A 20,539-nucleotide genomic window follows, 5' to 3' on the forward strand; every position below is an offset into this window, starting at 1 on the left:
AAACACATAAAACATAAAACATAACATAAAAACATCATCATTCTTCATAAATTTACAGACAGTGTATCGGTTGGTTTACCACTCCTTTTTGTGCATCCATTTCATAGTCATCATAATAATTATGTTACATAATAACTCATATTATCAATCAACAATTATATATCCTAATATCATTATTAAACAATCATTTGACTATAATTTTACTAATTCATACTTAAGCGAGATAACTATAATTTAGTTAATTTATTTTATAACAGATCGTAAAATCATACCAAGTCTATCTTAATAAAATATTCTAAAAATGTTATCAAAACCAAAAAAAATGTATATTCGTTATTTCCTAGGTTTCTAAATATTCTATTATTATATTGTATTATCTAACCATTGATAAAAAAGATCCCAAACTTCATAAAATTGTTTATCTTCTTGTTCTCTAATTTCAAATGTCAATCTACTCATTTCAGCACATTCCAGTATTTTCTTAATAATTTCTTCCTCTAATGGTATTTTCTCACTCTTCCAATTTTTAGCAAATACAATCCTAGCCGCTGTTAATACGTTTACAATCAAATATTTTAATTTTTTATTATATGTATCAGGTAAGATTCCCAATAAAAAAATCTCTGGTTTCAAATCTATATGTTTCTTTGTCATTTTTTCCAACCATATGCGAATTCTAGTCCAGTATTTCCTGGCCTCCTCATATGGTAATATGAGCCAGGAATCTGATGACATTTCCAGCATTTTTCATATTTGTTCTTGAACATTCTTGCAATTCTTGTCGGGGGAAATAAATTAACCTGTAAAACATCTTATACAAATTTTCTTTATATGCTGTTGACATTGTCATTTTGTAATTTTGAGACCACAATTTTTGCCATTTCTCTAAATCAATCCCATATCCAAAATTCTTCCCCCAAGCAATCATTATTTCTTTAACTTGTTCTTCCTCTAATTTAATTTCCAACAAATAATTATATACTTTTTTGATCACTTTTTCATCAGTACCTGTCAAAATCAGTGAATTTATCATAAAATCCTTCCATTTTAGAATCTTTAAGATACCTTGAATGTATTTGCGCATATGAAAACCAATTCATCTTTATACCTTGTTCTTCTAAATTTTGCATCGTTTTAAGTTCACCCTTTTCATCTAGTAATTCCCCATATCTAACTGTTTGTTCCTTCTTATAGGTTATAGGATAAGAAAAAGCTTCAATAGTTGATAACCAAACTGGGATTTTCAAATAACATTGTTTCTTAATTTTCTCCCAATTCAACCATAACGATTCCCGTATATAATGCCTTCTAAAGTAACCCTGTGATTTAGTTCCCTTATACCATAGAAAAGCATGCCAACCCAATAATAAATCATGTCCTTCTAATGTCAACAATCTAGTCTTTCTTAACGTTATCCATTCTTTAGCCCACATTAAGTTTGCAGCTTGATAATACAACTCCCAATTAGGAAGGCCAAATCCTCCTCTAATTCTAGCATCCTGTAAGAGTTTTAATTTTATTCTCGCTTTCTTACCTTGCCATATACACTTCAACACAATTTTATTTAATTCTTCAAAGTAATCCTTACCTAACCTAACTGGTATTGTTTGGAACAAATATAAAATTCTGGGTAAAATATTCATCTTAATTGTTGAAATTCTACCTATCAATGACAATTGTAGGTTTTCCCATTTTTTCAGATCAGATGCTATCTGCTGTTTAAGTTTAATATAGTTATTCTCTTTCAGTGTAGTACATCTTGACATCAAATATATCCCCAAATATTTAACTTTGTTCGTAACTTGAATTTTCAATAGGTCTGCCAGCTCTTCTCTTTGTCTTAATAACATGTTCTTTGTCAGAATCTTTGTTTTGTCTTTATTTATTTTCAAGCCAGCCATCTCACCATACATCTCTATCTTTTCCAATAGTTTTAAAGCTGTCTCTAGAGGATCTTCCAAAATAAAGACCAAGTCGTCTGCAAAGGCTTGCAATTTAAATTCCTCCTTTTTAACTTTCATTCCTTTTATGTTTATATCCTCTCTAATATTTCTATTTAACACTTCCAAGGTCAATACAAATAACAAAGGAGATAATGGGCATCCTTATCTTGTACCTTTTTTAATATTAATAGAGTCTGTAAATTCTCCATCTATCATTACTTTTGCCGTTTGCTTATAATATATGGCTTCTATTGCTTGGATAAATTTTCTAGCAAAGCCCATCTGTTCCAATAATAATAACATAAATCTCCAATTCACATTATCAAATGCCTTTTGGGCATCTAAGAATATCAAAGCCATTTGTTTTTCAGGGTGCGCCTCGTAGTATTCCAATGTGTCCAGGATTACCCTCATATTGTCTTTAATTTGTCTCTTTGGTAAAAATCCATTCTGATCAGGGTGAATAAAGTTGTTTAAGTATTTTTTAAGCCTCTCTGCCAAGACTGAAGCAAAGATTTTATAGTCTGCATTCAATAAGGAAATAGGTCTATAGTTCTTAATTTGTAATGGGTCAACCCCTTCTTTTGGGATAAGTGTAATATAAACTTCTGACCATGTTTTAGGTATTTTCTTGTTTATCATAACTTCATTCATGACTTCTAACAGTGAAGTGCTCAACGATTCTTGTAATGTTTTATAAAATTCTGCCGGGAGACCATCTGGTCCTGGTGCTTTTCCATTGTTCTATCTGTTGAGTGCTTCGGTTAATTCCATCATTGTTATAGCACTTTCTAACATTTTCCCAGTTTCATCAGGTATCTTAGGTAGGTTAGCATTTTGTAAATACTGTTTAATTTTTTCCTCATCAAGATCCTCCTGTTTATATAATTGTCCATAGAAGTCTCGAATGATTGCCTTTTTCTCTTTATTACCATAACAAATTTGACCTTGATCGTCTATTAACTGTAATATTTTCCTTGATTCTTTCTCTTTTCTCAATTTATATGCTAACCATCTACCTGGCCTATTTGCATCTTCAATATAGTTCTGTTTAGCACTTCTAATTTTTTGTGCCAGTTCTTCTTTCTCTACTTGATCCATTTTATGTTTGATTATATCCATTTTAAGTTTAATATCTTTTTTCTGTGGCGTTTTCTGTAATTCTTTTTCCAGTTTTTTATGGTCATCTTCTAGAGCTTTAATCGTTTAATATTTCCAATTGTGTCATCTCTTTGCTTGTCTTTCTCTTCTATTTTTTGGATTCTCTCATCATGTTTCACCATCATTTGTTGAACACTTTCAAATTTTTCATCAATCTTCCCAATTCTTTGTTCAATACTCTCCATTCTTTGTTCAATACTCATTTTAAGTTCTTGTATTCCTTGCATAACCATCGTTAAATCCACTTGTGCTTTATCTTGCTTCGCCATTATTGAAAGTCGTCCTCCAGATGATGGGGAGACAGGAGCAGAAGTTGAAATGCCCGAAGGTAAAATTTTCTTACTCATTCCGTAGCTCAGAGTCTTCCGGCTCTTTTAATCCAATTAATAAGGTAACCAATTGTAATCCAATTAGGAAAAAGGAAAACACCAAAAAAAAAAAAAAAAAACCCAGTAAAAAGTAAAAAGCCCAAAATTAAAAAAGAGAAATTCTTCAGGTTCTTCAAGACCTTAATCCAATTGTGAAATACTCAATTATAATTCAAAAGTAAAAATTAAAAATAAAGAGGAAAAAAGACAAAATAAAGCCCAACAATATTAAAAAATAATAAACAAAGAAAAAGGAAAAAAAGTTCTTCAGGTTCTTCCCACCTTAATCCAATTGAAAGACCTCAAAAAATGGAAAATAGCCATAAAAATAAGTCAAAAGTAGAGATAAAGAGGCAAATATCCCAATGAAAAAAATAAAAACGAAAAACAAATATTCTGAGGCTTCCCCTTTAAAAAAAATAAAAATGAGGTAAAATAAAAAATAAGTATACCAATATTACAAAATACTGTGGGGTTGGAGGGGAGGGATAAAACAGTTAATTAAAAAAAAAAAAAAAAGCACACACTGCCTTTTATTTATCCAAGGCTCTTATTTGGCTTCTCCACAAATTTCAAAGCCAAGCTTCAAATATTCAATTGATAATAGAAGTCCCAAAGAGCACCTGTATAAACATCCTCCAGTGCTCTTCCCTCTATCTTATCGCTTCCAGTGGCCTTGAGAATAATTTTTTTCCCCAGCTCTCAACTTCAAATAAAATATTTTCAAACCTCTAGTTGGCAGTGTTGCAAAGTTTCTTAAAACCACTCCCCCTTCTTTCCCCCTAAAAAAAGCCTAAAAGAAAGAAAAAGTATGTATGTATGTATGTATGTATGTATGTATGTATGTATGTATATATATATATATATATATATATATATATATATATATATATATATGTATATTTTTAAAAAGATACTAAAGGGGGCCTCTATTTTATAAAATATAAACAGTCAAAAAGGAGAAAAGAGAGCAAGTAAATATAAAAGAAAAAACCAATCTGATTAACTAGATCGCAATAGAAGTTCAATGAAGAGAAAAAAAAAGTAAAAATAAAAAGCCAAGCCTCACTTTGACATTCTTAAAGAAAAAATCGCCGCTAAGTCAAACCAATCTTATTTCATTCTTCAACAAAGTAGACCAGCGAAATGCTGTGGATTTAGACTTCAGCAAGGCATTTGACAAAGTAGACAACAATCTACTTCTTGGTAAGCTAGAAAAAAAGTGGGTTAAATAGCATCACCACCAGATGGATTCATAACTGGCTGACAAATCATATTCAACGAATAGTCCTTAATAATACCACATGGAGGGAAGTAAGCAGTGGGATACCGCAAGGTTCTGCTGAGGCCCAGTACTCTTCAATATCTTCATCAATGGTTTAGATAAGGGTATTGAAGGAGAAATTCAATTTGCAGATGACACTAAAGTGGCAGGAATACCCAGCACCCCGGAAGACAAGCTCAGGATCCAAAAAGAGTCAAAAAGAAGGCTGTGAAAATATTAACAGCCCCCTCACATCCTGGACATAAACTGTTTCAACTCCTTCCTTCAAAACGATGCTATAGAGCACTGCACACCAGAACAACTACCGTATTTGCCGGGCGTATAAGACGACTGGGCGTATAAGACGACCCCCAACATTTCCACTCAAAATATAGAGTTTGTTATATACTTGCCGTATAAGACTACCCCCCCACTTGGAGGCGGTGCGAGCGGAGGCCGGCCTCTTAGGAAGTACTTTTGTTGCATGCCCAGATATGGTGCTGCCTGCATGCTTGGTGGGGGCACTTCATATCGGGAGACCTTCCACCGTTGCTTTCCCTTCTCCCTTGCTGCCGCCCGTCTTCCCTTTGCTGAAGGTAAAGCGAATTATTTACAAAGCCTCCCTGCCCGAGAGGGCAGCCCAACCCAACGTGGGAAGCTAATTTCCGGGGCCTCTTCCGTTCCTCCCGACCTCCCTACACTGCGCGCCTCTGACGCGCCAGTCCCTTCAGCCCAGTGACCTTTTCCACCAAAGAAAGGCCAGGCGGGAGCACGCCGCATGAAACAGCCACCCTTAGCCCGACGCTGGGAGAACGAGGCGAGGTTAGCGCCGCCAGCCCGTCCTTCCCTGCCTTTTGAGGCACGCACGAGCGCCTCCACGGCTCGGTTTCTCCCTACGGCGCGGTCCTCCTTTCGGAGGGGGTGCGGGAAGGCGCCGCCCGAGAGGATCTTCTCCTCCCTCTCCCGCAAAGTCAACATCTGCGCTGCAGAGGAGGGCTGCAGCCGGTTCCTCCTGCTTGCTGAGTGGTGGGGAAGCCGCTGGCCCGCTTCGCGTGCAGATTTGGCAACCAGGGCAGGAGGAGGCACGCACACCCACACGCTGCTCACTTCCCAGCTCTGCCCAACCCTTATGGCTCTGGGCGCTGCCCTGGCGGGCAGCGAGCGCTCCCCGCTGGACCCTCCGCTCATCCTGCCAGGGCCGCGCCAGAGCCATAAGGGTTGGGCAGAGCTGGGAAAGTGAGCCGCGAGTGTGTGCGTGCCTCCTCCTGCCCCTCGCTGCCAAATCCCGCACGGGCGGGCCACGGCTTCCCACCACTCAGCAAGCAGGAGGAATCGCTGCAGCCCTCTCCTCTGCAGCGCAGATGTTGACCTTTGGCGGGGAGAGAGAGGGAGAGATCCTCTCGGGCGAGCGCTTCCCGCAGCCCTCCGCACGAAAGGAGGACCCGCCGGTAGGGGAAACCGAGCCGGGAGGCGCTCCGTGCAGGTGCCCAAAGGCAGGAAGGACGGGCTGGCGGGCGCCAACCTCGCCTGTTCTCCCGCGTCGGGCTAAGGGTGGTGGCTGTTTCGCGCTGCGAGCGGCTCCCGCCTGGCCTTTCTTTGAGGTGGAAAAGTTCGCTGGGCTGAGGACCGGCGCGTCAGAGGCGCGCAGTGTAGGGAGGTCGGGAGGAACGAAGAGGCCCCGGGAAATTAGCTTCCCATCGGGCTGCCCTCTCGGGCAGGGAGGCTTTGTAAAATAATTCGCTTACCTTTGAAAGCAAAGGGAAGACGGGAGCGCTGAAGCCGGTCTCCTCAGGGCTCCGGTTGCAGGGAGGAGCCCTGACTGGCCGCACGTGACGACCCGGCGTATAGACGACCCCCAGTTGGAGGCATGTTTTTTAGGGCAAAAAGTCGCCTTATACGCCGGCAAATACGGTAGACACAAGAACAGTTTTTTCCTTAAAGCCATCCCTCTGCTAAACAAAAAATTCCCACAACATTGTCCAATTATTTACAAAGTCTGCACTACTATTACTATTAATCTTCTCATCATTCCCCTCCCACTTGTGACTGTATGACTGTAACTTTGTCACTTGTATCCTTACTATCTATATTGACTGTTTCCTAGTATGATTTGATTGCTTATTGTACCCTATGACTATCATTGTGTTGTACCTTATGATTTTTGACTCTTGATGAATGTATCTTTTCTTTTGTGTATACTGAGAGTATTTGCACCAAGACAAATTCCTTTGTGTGTCCAATCACACTTGGCCAATAAAGAATTCTATTCTAAAAGATCTTGACAGACTTCAACAGTGGGCCCTATCCAACAATATGAAATTTAATGTGGAGAAAAGCAAAGTTTTACACCTGGGCAGAAAAAAACTAAGGAACAAATACAGATTAGGCGAAACCTGGCTCCAAAACAGTAACTGTGAGAGGGACCTTGGAGTCTTAGTGGACGATCACTTATACATGAGTCAGCAGTGTGAAGCAGCAGCCAAAAAAAGCTAATATAATCTTTGGTTATATAAACAGAGGCATAGAATCAAAATCACATGAAGTATTAGTACCACTTTATAAAGCCTTGGTAAGACCACGCCTGGAATACTACATCCAGTTTTGATCACCACAATATAAAAAGGGTGTTGACACTCCATAAAGAGACCATGGAAGAGCAGCAAGGAGGATTAGGGGGCTGGAGGCTGAAATAAGTAAAGAGCAGTGGCAGGAACTGGGAATGGCTTGTCTAGTGAGGAGGAGAACTAGGGGAGACATGATAGCGGTGTTCCAATAATTGAGGGGTTGCCACAAAGAAGAGGGGGTCACCCTATTCTCCAAAGCAGCCAAAGGCAGGACAAATGGATGGAAACTAACGAAGGAGAGAAGCAACCTACAACTAAGAAGAAATTTCCTGACACCCAGAACAAACCAGTGGGAACTGTTTGCCTTCAGAAGTTGTGGGTGCTCCATCACTGGAGGCTTTGAAAGAGAGACTGGACAGCCATTTCTCTGAAATGATGTTGGGTCTCCTGCTCGATCAGGGGGTTGGAATAGATGACCTCCAGGGATCCTTCCAACGACGTTCCTCTGCAACACTCCTCTAGTGATGGAGAAACAGCCTGAACTTAAAAGAGGTTTTTAAAATCTTCTCATCAGAAGGAAAATTGCAGCCACCGGTGGGCTTAAATTTGGGGAGGGAGGGAACCTGCAGCTGACACACTTCAGCCCAGTTGCTTCTCTGCTTCCAGGCCGTGGAGGGAACCGAACAGCCCGACTTGGTCCCGGACTCTCCTCCCACCTGCTGCCTCCAACTCACCTTCCAGCTGCTGCTTCGACCCTGGGAAGAGCACAAAAGCCGTTCGGCACACCGTCTTCCTCCCATGAGTCCTCCGGAAGAGGAAATCCCTCTGTCCTTCTCTCCACCCCCCCACAATTCTACCAATTCTAGTAATACGGTAGGTACTCTATGGTTTTAACTCCTTCATTCTGCACTTTTCAGGCACAGATGTTGTCTAACACTGACTGCCATCTCCAGATAGGAGGCAGAGAAACAGATGTGACCCATCTCTACTACTTAAGGCGTTTGCAAGATGTTTTCACTGTTTAAATCAGAGGTCTTCAAACTTGGCAACTTTAAGGCTTGTGGACTTCAACTCCCAGCATTCTTTAGCCAGGTTAGGGTTAGGGTTGCCAAGTTTGGAGACCCCTGGTTTAAATGCTTGGTTTTGACTTCTAGCAACCAACCTTTGCAACTGAGTCAAGTGAAATGTGAGACTACTTAGCTTACAAAGATTAGTGATGTGCTCAGCCCGAAAAGTTTATGATTTTTTTTTAAAAAAAACAGAATTACAGAATAAGCTTTCTTGGGGGTGTCTCTCAGTGGAGATCAAAACCTCTTTGCCGCCTAAAACTTTATGACTTATTTAATGTGGCTCCCAAGGATTTAGGACATGGCAACAGCATCAGGAGAGATGCTCCACGGGAGCCAGCTTCACTCCTGCTGGCCAGGGCTGCCTCCAAGATCTCCTAGCATGAAATTTGATTAGAGGGATCTTGGAGTCTTAGTGGACAACCAGCTAAATATGAGCCAGCAGTGTGCAGCCGCCGCCAAAAAAGCTAATGCAATCCTAAGTTGTATTAACAGAGGGATACAATCAAGATCAACGGAAGTACTAATACCACTCTATAAAGCCTTAGTAAGACCACACCTAGAGTACTGCATCCAGTTTTGGTCACCACATTATAAAAAAAATGTTGATACTCTAGAAAAAGTACAGAGAAGAGCAACCAGGATGATTAGGGAACTGGAGGCTAAAACATACAACGAAAACATACAATGAACGGTTGCAGGAACTGGGCTTGGCTAGTCTAGTGAAGAGAAGGACCAGGGGAGACATGATAGCGGTCTTCCAATATTTGAGGGGCTGCCACAGGGAGGGGTCAAGCTATTTTCTAAAGCTCCTGTAAGCCAGACAAGGAATAATGGATGGAAACTGAACAAGGAGAGATTTAACCTGGAAGTAAGGAGAAACTTTCTGACAGAGAGAACAATCAACCAATGGAACAGCTTGCCCTCGGAAGTTGTGGGAGCGCCATCACTTGAGACTTTCAAGAAGAGATTGGACTGCCAATTTATCAGAAATGGTGTAGGGTCTCCCGCTTGGGCGGGGGGTTGGACTAGATGACCTACAAGGTCCTTTCCAACTCTGATTATCTGTATCCTGAAGGAGGAAATTGTATAACAACCATTAAATGTTAAATGCCATGTGCAAATTCTGTAAATTTACTTGCTGGGAAGTCTCCATTAGGTCACAGACAGTGGAAAATATGCAGCAGGGATAAGAAAAAGCGGGCAATTGTCAATATATAGTAGAAGAAAGAATAGACTATAACAGAACAGGACAGAACGGGTTGGAAGGGACCTTGGAGGTCTTCAAGCCCAATCCCCTGCTTCAGCAAGAAACCCTATACCATTTCAGACAAATGGTTATCCAACATCTTCTTTAAAACTTCCAATGTTGGAACATCCACAACTACTGGAGACAAGATGTTCCACTGATTATTTGTTCTATCTGTCAGAAAATACCTTCTCAGTTTCTCTCCTAAATTAGTTTCCATCCATTGCTTCTTGTCCTATTTTCAGGTGCTTTGGAGAATAGCTTGACTCCCTCTTCTTTGTGGCAACCCCTGAGTTACCAGAACACTGCTATCATGTCACTCCTGGTCCTTCTTTTCATTAAATTAAGACCTACCCAATTCCAGCAACCCTTCTTCATATGTTTTAGCTAAGTCCAGTGGTGAGATTCAAAACTTTTTACTACCGGTTCTGTGAGCGTGGCTTGCTGGGCGTGGCAGGGGAAGGTTACTGCAAAATCTCTATTCCTTCTCCCATCCCACTAACCTGCTTTCCAGCTCTGTTCTCCTGTGCAGGGCAACAAAAAGAAGACCCAGCCGATCAGCTGGGACTCAGGAGGCAGAACCTGAATACCACCTATGCTCCAGTCCCCTGATTATCTTTGTTGTTCTTCTCTGCACTCTTTCTAGAGTCTCAACACTTTTTTTACATCGTGGTGACCAAAACTGGATGCTGTATTCCAAGTGTGGCCTTGCCAAGGCTTTATAAAGTGGTATAAACACTTCACGTGATCTTGATTCTATTCCTCTGTTAATACAGCCTAGAACTGCATTGGATTTTTTGGCAGCTGCAACACACTGTTGGCTCAATGATTGTCTACTACAGGCCTGTTAAACTAGTGGCCGGCAGACCAGATATGTCACACGCAGGCCCCAAAAGTTGCGATATGTCACAATACATCATGTGACATGATCAGGTTTGACACCCATGATCTTCTAGGACTCCAAGATCCCTCTCACAATTACTATTTCTAAACGTATTTTAAATGTATTTAAAAAAAAAAAAAAGTTTTATTGGTTTTTAAAGACAAACAAAAACAAACAAAACATAAAAACATCCAGCTTTCTTTCATAGATGTACAAGCAGTGTGTCGGTTGGTTTACAAATTTTTTGTGTATCGATTTCATAGTCTCAATTACAGTTACATTGCATGCTAACTCATATTATCAATCAAAAATTGAATACCCTAGTATCACTATTAAACAATCATTTGGCTATAATTTTATTCATTCATACTTTGCGAGATAACTATAATTTACTTAATTTATTTTATAACAATTCATATAATCCTCCCAAATCTATCCTGAAAACATTTTATAAATATGATAAACAAAAAAGAAAAAGAAATACATCTTTATATATTCATTATTTTCTAAAATTCTAGGTATTCTATTATTGTATTTTATTATCTAACCATTGATAGAAAAGGTCCCAAATTTTATAAAATTGTTTATCTTCTTGTTCTCTGATTTCAAATGTCAATCTACTCATTTCAGTACATTCCAGTATTTTCTTAATAATTTCCTCCTGTAATGGTATTTTCTCATTTTTCCAATTTTTAGCAAATACCATCCTAGCCGCTGTTAATACATTTACAATCAAATATTTTAAATCTTTACTATATGTATCAGGTAAAATTCCCAATAAAAATATCTCTGGTTTCAAGTCTATATGTTTCTTTGTCATTTTTTTCCAACCACATGTGGATTTTAGTCCAGTATTTTCTAGCATCCTCTCAAGTCCACCACATATGGTAATATGAGCCAGGTATCTGATGACATTTCCAACATTTTTCGGATTTATTCTTGAACATTCTTGCTATTCTTGTCGGGGGGAAATGCCACCTGTAAAATATCTTATACAAATTTTCTTTATATGCTGTTGACATTGTCATTTTATAATTTTGAGACCACAATTTTTGCCATTTCTCTAGATCAATCCCATATCCAAAGTTCTTCCCCCAAGCAATCATAGTTTCTTGAACTTGTTCTTCCTCTAGTTTAGTTTCCAATAAATAACCATACAATTTTTTAATCACCTTTTCATCAGTACCTGTCAAAATCTTATCTAAGTCAGTCAATTTGTCATAAAATCCTTCTGTTTTAAGATCTTCATCATACCTTTTAGAAATACATTTAAAATCTTCTCAAAAAAAATGAGAAGATTTTAAATGTATTTCTAAAATACATTTTTTTTTTAAAAAAAAAGGAAAAATAGAATATTCTACCAAAGCACATGGCTGACTGATCATCAGATTAACTTTATTACAAGGACACCCTACGCTGCAATTTTTAATGCAGATCTAGTAAAAGTTGGATTGTGATACTGGCCTTTTAGCTATTGGATCTAAGCTCTGTTGTATGGAGGAAGCTGAAATATAAGAACCTCAACATATACAGGTAGTCCTCAACTTATGACCACAATTGAGCTCAAAATTTATGTTGCTAAGTGAGAAATTAGTTAAGTAAGTTTTACTTTTCTTGCCGCATTTGTTAAGTGAATCACTGCAGTTATTAAATTTGTTACATGGTTGTGTTGGAAGTTAATACCCACCCCTCTCCTAGAGAAATGAAATATTTTAGGATATATTAAAAAGGCAGAATATTTCCCCTAAAACAGATGTAGAAACTCAGAGGCCTCCCTACCTTTGCTAATGGACCATTAAGGCCTGGGCCAGTCTATTCTACATAACAAAGATCTACCTCTTTCAGGCAGACCCATAATAGGAATACCAAAGCCCTTTCATTACATCATCCAGCAAGGCTCAACCAAGCCTGGAACTCAGGACAGCCTACAGAGTTGCCCCTGCATGGCCCCATGGGAGTCTCACAACCAATCAGTATACAAGCTCAAATTCAAATCCCAACAGAGGGCATAAAACTCAGGAACTCTCAGCATCTCTTCTCTTTTCTTTACCCAAGAGTTCCAAGGCATGTGATCCTGTCTACCATTAAACCATCTTTCCATTTCTGTTGGAAGAAATATCCTTTTGGGTTCAGTTCCAAGTGGGGGAAAAGACACTGGAAACATGGAGGCTGTTTGGAAAGATGGTTTAATGGTCGACAGGACCACATGGCTTGGAGCTCCAAAGTGAAAGGGAAGATCACATGCTTCAAGATGTTGGGTGAAAGAAAAGAAGAAAGGGCCAAGATGCTGAGAGACCCTTGGTTATATACCCACTGTCGGGCCCCACCTTAGTGTTTCCTGTTCCTGTGTAAGAAATGTATCCCATTGGCTGTCAGACTCCCAGGGGCGGGGGTCTTAGCTAACTTTGTAGGCTTTGTCTGGACCACATGGCTTCACCTGAGTGCTGGCTGATGCAATCTTCCCAGGCCAGGTGGTGATATGGGTAGAGGCCTTTGTTATGTAGAATACTCTGGCCCAGGCCTTAATGGCCCTCCCACTAACAAAGGTGAGGGGTGAGCTTCTGCCTCTCTGTTTCTACTTCCCTTTTAGGGGGAATATTCTGCCTTTTTAATATTTCTTAGGATATTTCATTTTTCTAGGAGAGGGGTAGGTGCTAACTTCCTACAATCCCTCTTTTTTTTTTTTTTTCAAAACACTTGAGTGGGACACACGTGTTTTGTCAAAAGATGAAAAGGTGATCAGATCAGGGAGACTTGATGGGTGTTTTTATTTTTTCTGATGCTAAGGGGGGAGGCATTGATAAAGAAGCAACAGAAAAGGGTTCCTTCAGTGGCCCCCAAAAGCTTTCAACCATGAAGGTCTAACAACCTGGGAAAAACTTCTGGGGGAAAATTTACAGTATCCAATTTTTCATGCCAATTAATTTTCAGGTGTTTGATGTACTTCCTGTGAGCTTACAGTCAGGTTGTAAGCACAAGCCCCTACATTCTTCACAGTCATGGTTTGCCTTTAAAAATTACAGGCTGCCCATTTCTAAGGGATGGCTACTAAACCTGCCCTAGCTCTTAGCTTCCAGGGTTTGTGAGGTCAAATTGAGGTTAGCCAATGAGCCTTGATACTTCTACTCATGAGACCACCAGTGCAACATATCCTGCAACTGGGCAACATCATTTGTGAGTCACAATCAGGATTTAAAGAATGGACCAGCTCCTCTGGCGTTTAATTGTCTTTTAGTTTGCTCAGTTTTGTTAGATACATGGGATATTAGTAAATTTTTGGGGTCTAATTTATCTCTTTGTTATTGTAAAAGAGATATCTTGTTGGGTATTCTGCTATTTCCTTTTAGTTAGTTTTCATGTTTTTTTCTTCTTTGTATATTGAAATTCAATTAATATTTTTTTTATTTCTGCTCTGTACTTCTCTTAATCATGATAAATTATTAGTTTTATCCTCACATTGATACCCACTATCCCCCTTTCTTGTTTTCTGGAAGTTTTGTTGTATGCATCAGACATCTCCAATATCTCCCCCTCCCCCCCCAAAAGGAAAAATTGCAGAATTGGAATAAAAAGAAAAACCACTCTTGGCAATGAACTCTTATGGTACCCAGCCAACCACAAAGTCCTTCAATTTCTTCTGTTCCTTGTCCTATTTTATTCAAAAATATGTGTCCAGTAAATATAATTTGTCCTCACTGGTGTGGTTTCTGAACATTGTTTTAAAAAGCAAGATTATGCCCTATGGCAGGGGTGTCAAACTCAATTACATTGGGGGCTGCATCAGGGTTGTGTTTGACCTTGGTGGGCCGGGGTGGGCGTGGCAGCTTGACATTACTCATTCCAACTACTGAAGGTGTCATGGTAGTGAAAAAATGACTGCTACAAGACAGCACTTTAGGTGACAGAACCAACCTCAGCCCAGACCACATATGTGCCATGCTGGACCACTGCTTGACCACTACCTATTTTAAATACAACGAAGGTTTCTACAGATAGAAACATGGCTGCGTCATCGGTTCACCTGTGTCTCCCACTGTGGCTACATGGAAGAAGTCGAAACCAAAGCCTTAAGGCTACCTTCACAGGAACTCCACCCACTGTCTAGTATAGGTACATGATACTTGGGTCAAGATCAAAACACAGGAATTGAAAGCAATCACCAAACATATCAACTCTGTGGGAAGATACAACAGTTTCACACGGGAAGATGTGAAGGAAAATAGTCAGAAACTTTAACATTGAAGTTCACAGAAAACCCACCCACGCAGATCAATATTTAGATTTGCACCACCCACTGGAGCACAAAATGGGAGTCATCAGAACTCTACACCACTGAGCTGAGGGCCTGCCAACCAGCAAAAATGGGAGAGAAAAAGAATGAAAACACAACAAGGAAGCCCTCAGAACATGTGGCTATGCCTTCATCAAATCTTTAAAAAGACCTTACAGGAGCTCCTCCATAACAGATAATGAAGAAAACAAGCAAAGCAATGTTTTCATTTCCGTACATTGCAGGCACATTGGAAAAGGTTAGGAGGATCTTTTTTTTTTCCTCAAAAGCTATTCGTGATTCTTACGCAATGCTGTTTTAGAAATGAAACATTATGTACTGTACCATTTTTTTCTCTCACATTTCCCCACCAAGGGGGAAACCACAAAAGTATCCGTTCCTTGGTGGTGGTCTCGCACCCCCTCCATCAAAGACTAACAAGGAGGCAGGCACCTCCAAACGAAGGAGATCACAACAGGAGTTGCGAATAAACCTGGAGATCCTCTGGTCAAAAACACAATTTAAGGACTTGCCTCTCCTCTCTCTTCAGGAAAGCAGAACTCTTGAAACAGGATTTCAAAAAGAAACTTTTATTGAGAAACGGTGATAGCAAGTAGAGCAAGGCAGGATCTGAAGTTCCTGCTCAGAACCGTTTAGGTCAGGGGTGTCCAACCTTGGCAACTTTAAGACTTGTGGACTTCAACTCCCAGAATTCCTCAGCCAAAGCTGGCTGAGGAATTCTGGGAGTTGAAGTCCACAAGTCTTAAAGTTGCCAAGGTTGGACACCCCTGGTTTAGGTTAAAAGTTGCAGAAACCCATCCACTCTGTCCAGTTCGAGGCGAGAGCCAATCCACAGGTGCGAAGTTGTTATTTATTTATTTATTTAGTTATTTATTTGATTTGTCAATTGTTTACAAGATAATAAGTATAAGTGTATACATAGTTGTGAATACATGAGATGGGTACATATAAGAAAAATAAAAGAATAGAGAAACAATAGGACAGGGACGGTAGGCACGTTGGTGCGCTTATGCACGCCCCCTACAGACCTCTTAGGAAAGGGGTGAGGTCAATAGTAGACAGTCTAAGGTTAAAGTTTTTGGGGTTTGGGGAAGAGACTACAGAGTCGGGTAGAGTATTCCAGACATTGACTACTCTATTGCTACTCTATTGTTGTGAGAACTCAGTTGAGAAGGTAATAAGTTGCTTGCTTGTTCCTTTGTAGCTGAGACAAAACAGATGGCCACAGGCAATTCCTCTCCCCTCGCATTCCCAGGAAAGTACATCAAAGTTGAGAACCGAACAGCCCGACTTGCTCCCGGACTCTCCTCCCACCTGCTGCCCCCAACTCACCTGCCAGCTGCTGCTTCGATCCTGGGAACAGCACCACCTTCCTCCTATGAGTCATCAGGAAGACGAAGTTCCCCCGCGCTTCTCCACTCCTCCAGTCCTTTCTAGCACTACGGTACTCCATGGTTTTAACTCCTTTATTAGGCACTTTTTCAGGCACAGATGTTGCTTATCTGACTGCCATCTCCTGAAAAAAGCAGAAAAACACATTTGTCCCGTCTGTACCTAAAGCGTTTGCAAGATGTTATCACTATATAAAGGCTATCAAATCGTGTTTCACTTCTTGCAACTGAGCTAAGTGAAATAGTGAAAAGTGATGCTTACAAAGAAGAAATGTTATTGATGTTTACATATATTTTTGGAGGAAGATATAGAACCCCAACAAATGGGAAAAATAAACAAATATAAATTGGGAAAATAGTAGAATATATATTGATCCATAAAAGAATATATTATAATTATAATGAGCACGTTAAGGTTAGAAATTGGAAGGTGAAAAATGTGTATGCAATTGTATTATTATTGTGAGTACTGTGTGAAAAATATGTTAACCCAGACATTACACTGGCCACAAAAAATGTTGGTTGTTAAAGGAAAACTGCAAATAAAACATATACACACAAAAAAAAGACTAGACCTAGTGCTAAAATCTTTTCCACCATCTGGACACTCGTACAGTTTCTCTCCTGTGTGACTTCTCTGGTGTATCACCAGATCTGAATTCCGAAAGAAACTTTCCCCACAATCTGTTCACTCATATGCTTTCTCTCCTGTGTGAGTTCTCTGGTGTATTGCCAGGCTGGAATTTTGACTGAAATGTTTCCCACAATCTAGACATTTTTATATGGTTTCTCTCTTGTGTGAGTTCTCTGGTGTCTCACCAAATCAGAATTCTGACTGAAACTTATTCCACAACCCGGAATCTCCCAACACAGAAAAAAAAAATGCAGGAACCAATTTTAAAGCCTGCATCAGCAAGGGAATACAATCTGGGGAGGGAAGGAATATGTAGCAGCTGACATGTTTCAGCCTTGTTGCTTCTCTGCTTTTACACCTTGGGGAAATCCAAACAGCCTTACTTGATTCTGGCCTCTCCTCCACCTGTGCTCAGCTCACCTTTCAGATGCTGCTTCTACCCTGGGAAGACCAGGAGGGCCTCCCTCCTTGCATTCCCCTTCTCATTTGAGAGCCAGAAGAGAAGCTCTCCTGATGTTCTCCTCTCCTCCAAATCCTCTCTAGGAATTTACTGTTCAAATGTTTAAACTCCTTATGCCTCAGTTACCAATGCTCTACAGTTGTTTAGCATGGGCATTGCTCATCTATAGTGCTCTATTTAATGACATAAAGCTGAAAACCATGTCCTTCCAATCTCTACTTAAGGCAGCTCCAGGATTTTTTTTTATTGATTATGCATGTTATTTTTTTCACTCCAGTGATCACATCAATCAGACTTTCTCCATAATGGTTATCCCTAACTTGTTTGTTTGGGCCTTCCAAGGATTCACTCATCATCACCACAGAAAAAGAGGAAGAAGCTCCCCATGCAAGAAGCAAGAACTACACTAAGTGGAGGGACCTTTCATGGCTGAGGAGGGAGAGGCCCACTCCTAGTCCAGCAACAGCACCTTCCCCATGCAGCCCACCAGCTCTCTAATAGGAAAGCCACCCAGAGAGACTCCCTACTGCACATTGGTCTCCTCCCCATCAATCGCAGGAAGGAGAAGCCTGAATGAAGCCTGATGAATGAAGGCGGGTAGTCCTCACTTAGTGACCACAATAGTGACGGGCAATTCTGGCAAATTGCTTTACAGGCTTTTGACCTCTTCTGGTCATTAAGCAAATCAACAGGGACATTAAGGGAGACATCAAATGACTGCTACCTTTGGTTTTATTTTCCGTCTTCCACATGAATTTTGCCTTAAGCTGGTTGGGAAGCATGTTAATGGCTATCACAGGATTGGGGGACAATGTGATGGTTGTAAATGCAAAGATTGTTTGCCAAACTGTTTTTTATATACCATCCAAATAATCTTGAATGGTTGCTAAATGAGGCAAATGGTAAATGAGGACTATCTGTATTATACCCAGGAAAAAAAGCCATTTGCACTGAATGTCATTTGCTGGAAGCATCGTGGGGAGGAAATAATCATTCTCCTATCCAGCTGGTGGGTTACCCAGAAGGATTGTGAAGGATTGTGGTGAAATATTTCTGCACTGGGAGATCCCCTTCCTCTGGGACTGATGGAGGCATTCGGGATTATGAGTGCATACAAATGGATGGCTCTCTCCCAAATGGAAGGGTTTGTGAGCCTGAGCATTTCCCAGAATGCCACAGTAAGCACAGCTTAAATACTTCTTAAAAGCTCCCTTACCATGGTTCCTTCTAATCCTTCTATTCAATAGTCTACTTATTCTAGCTCCCTCAACTGATTATCATACAATTTAGTGTCCAGACCCTTTATCATCATAGTTGCTCTTCTTTGCACTTTCCAGGGTCTTAATATTTTTTTTTGTATTGTGGTGACCAGAACTGGATGCAGTATTCTAAGTGTGGTCTCATTAGCATAGTGTGAAGCGGTACTCTTGTTCTCATGACACAATCCCTCTGTCGATGCAGCATAGGACTTCATTGGCCTTTCTTAGCAGCTGCAGCACACTTCTGGCTCACGCCTGTCCAGTAGGACACCTAGATAGATTCATCTCACATTTAATACTGTTGAGCCAGGTACTACCCTGTTTCTCCAACAATACGGCCTCCCCCAATAGGAAGTCCCAGCATGTTTTATAGGCATGAAATGAAATTAAGCCCCTCCCCCCAAATTAAGTCCTATATTAAAACATGTAAAATGGGGGAATGGTGGGGGCTTGCCATTAGGAAATACTTTTGTTGCACACCCGGATATGGTGCTGCCTGCATTGACCCCGATACGAAGTGCCCCACCAATGCCGAGGTCAACATCCAGCGGTTGCCACCTGCCTGAAGATGCAAGGGGGGAATTAAGTCACCCCCAAAAGATGGCCTAGCCATTTTTTCGGGAGCTCAAAAAAAAATAAGACCCAGCCTTATTATATGAGAAACACGGTACCTATTCTCTACCTGTGTGTTTGGTTTTTCCTACCTAAGGGTAAGACCTTACTTTTCTCACCTCTGCCGATTTTGTTGGCCCAATGCTCATGTCTCTCGAAATCTGGATCTTGAGTCTACTAAAATATTGGTTCTTCCACCTAGATAACAGATAATCAGAGTTGGAAGGGACCTTGTAGGTCATCTAGTCCAAGCCCCCACCCAAGCGGGAGACCCTACACCATTTCTGACAAATGGCAGTCCAATCTCTTCTTGAAAGTCTCAAGTGATGGCGCTCCCACAACTTCCGAGGGCAAGCTGTTCCATTGGTTGATTGTTCTCACTGTCAGAAAGTTTCTCCTTACTTCCAAGTTAAATCTCTCCTTGTTCAGTTTCAAACTTGGTGTCATCTGCAAATTTCATGAGTTCCCCTTCTATCTCCTCATCTAGATCATTTATGAAGATGTTGAAGAGTACTGGGCCCAAGACCAAACCTTGAGGTACCCAACTGCATGCTTCTCTCCATGTAGATCTACTTCATTGAGGACTATTGAATGAGTGTGGTTTGTCACTCAACTGCGAATCCACCTGGTGCAGGTTTTGTCTATCCCACATTGTTCTATATTAGCTAGAAGTAAGTTGTAGTTCATCTTGTCAAATGTCTTGCTGAAGTCCAAGTATACCATATAATTGTAGTGCACTAGAAACCCACTGTATGTATGGAGTCATCATCACTGACAAAGAGTTGGGAAATGTGCTTTACATTACCTTTTTATTATTAAATTCATTTATTATTAAACTTAATACTCATCTCACAGTTTGAGGCAACTCTGAGCATCTTGCCTTGCCCTAATGTTCATAGCAACACTGACAATACCCATTTTTACATGTTAAAATCTACTGGTAATTGTAACATAATTCAAAAGGAACATTTTCTACTGTACATTTTTTCCCTTATGTTAAGGTAGCAAAACAGATTTGTCCCTCTTCTGTATGACAGTGTGCACAGTGTGGCAAAATGGCACCCACTTCCACAAGTCTTGCACATTTGATTTATTAAACTTGCACATTCGATTAGTAACTCCCTTAGGGAGAGCAGGGGGATTTGGGTAGTTAAGGAAAGCAATCTCACTTAACAATTGCTGCAACATACAACTGTAATTGCAAGACCCATAATAGTTTTATCTAGAGGACTATTTTTATGCTGGTGGGGAATTCTGAGGCTTAAAATCTGAGCAAAACCAAGGTAGTGAAATTCCACTTGTGGGTCCATAATCAACATACAAAACCACCCAAAATTCTTTTTGAGAAATTCCACTACTTCTGCAAAAGGAAATATCCAGAAGATTCTGCTGA

General features: G+C 40.3%; 2 protein-coding genes across 2 annotated transcripts in view; one reads left to right on the forward strand and one right to left on the reverse strand.

Moving 5' to 3' along the window:
- Nucleotides 1-8,097, reverse strand: part of LOC113426492 (uncharacterized) — an 807,865-nt gene extending 799,768 nt beyond the window's left edge. Inside the window, exon 1 of the mRNA XM_087953082.1 lies at nt 8,035-8,097. The gene's annotated coding sequence lies outside the window, so the exon portion shown is untranslated. The remainder of the gene's footprint in view (nt 1-8,034) is intronic.
- LOC148131688 (uncharacterized) overlaps nt 1-20,539 on the forward strand; it is a 221,946-nt gene that overhangs the window by 106,420 nt on the left and 94,987 nt on the right. The window lies entirely within an intron of this gene.

This window comes from Notechis scutatus, chromosome 2, assembly GCF_049901735.1.
Source record: "Notechis scutatus isolate UNSWTSFEM ecotype Mainland chromosome 2, rNotScu1.2, whole genome shotgun sequence".
NCBI lineage: Eukaryota > Metazoa > Chordata > Lepidosauria > Squamata > Elapidae > Notechis > Notechis scutatus.